We start from the raw sequence: 834 nt of genomic DNA, 5'->3' as shown, positions 1-834 counted from the left end.
AGCCCCTGCTCCATCCCCACCCCCCCCCAAACCAGCCCCACCAGCCGAGCTGAGCTTACCCAACTGGGGCTCTGAGCAAAACCCGGCCACACTGGGGACACAGAACCCAGCACACCCCAAAAAAAGACACAAGAAAAACCACCCCAATCCTTCCATCCCGTGTTCCCACCAGGCTGGGTGCAGCTGGGATGTTCCTAGAGCAGAGGCAGCAAAGACACCGGTCATTGCAATGGCTTTTTAAAAACTGAAGTCTTTATTAAAAGTTTTATCCAAATTTTGTAACAAAAGATACAAAAGGGCTGGAGATCCTTATTTCTGGGACTAGTCTGACGAATCCAAACCTGACAGTTACTAGGCTAATATAAAATCCATACAGTCTGCTAAAAATGCAGGGAAAAAATTAGAAGTAACTGCTGCTCTGAAATTTATTTTTTTTTTTAAAACAAAACAAAACAAAACAAAATTCCTTTTAACATTTATAAGTTACTCAGTTTGCATTTTACAGGACTCGTTCTTCTCCGAATGGTTACAGCTACTGTACAATGCAAGAGACACCAGCAAGAACAGAACCAAAGCAAACAGGAACTGGAGATGTGCTGGAACACACACCACACTCCTCTGAAGGTTATTTTTTTTTTTAAAACAAAACAAAACAAAACAAAATTCCTTTTAACATTTATAAGTTACTCAGTTTGCATTTTACAGGACTCGTTCTTCTCCGAATGGTTACAGCTACTGTACAATGCAAGAGACACCAGCAAGAACAGAACCAAAGCAAACAGGAACTGGAGATGTGCTGGAACACACACCACACTCCTCTGAAGGAACCGCTGC

This window comes from Antrostomus carolinensis, unplaced genomic scaffold (genome assembly GCF_000700745.2).
Source record: "Antrostomus carolinensis isolate BGI_N321 unplaced genomic scaffold, ASM70074v2 scaffold21677, whole genome shotgun sequence".
Taxonomy (NCBI): domain Eukaryota; kingdom Metazoa; phylum Chordata; class Aves; order Caprimulgiformes; family Caprimulgidae; genus Antrostomus; species Antrostomus carolinensis.
This window is presented reverse-complemented; position numbering follows the sequence as displayed.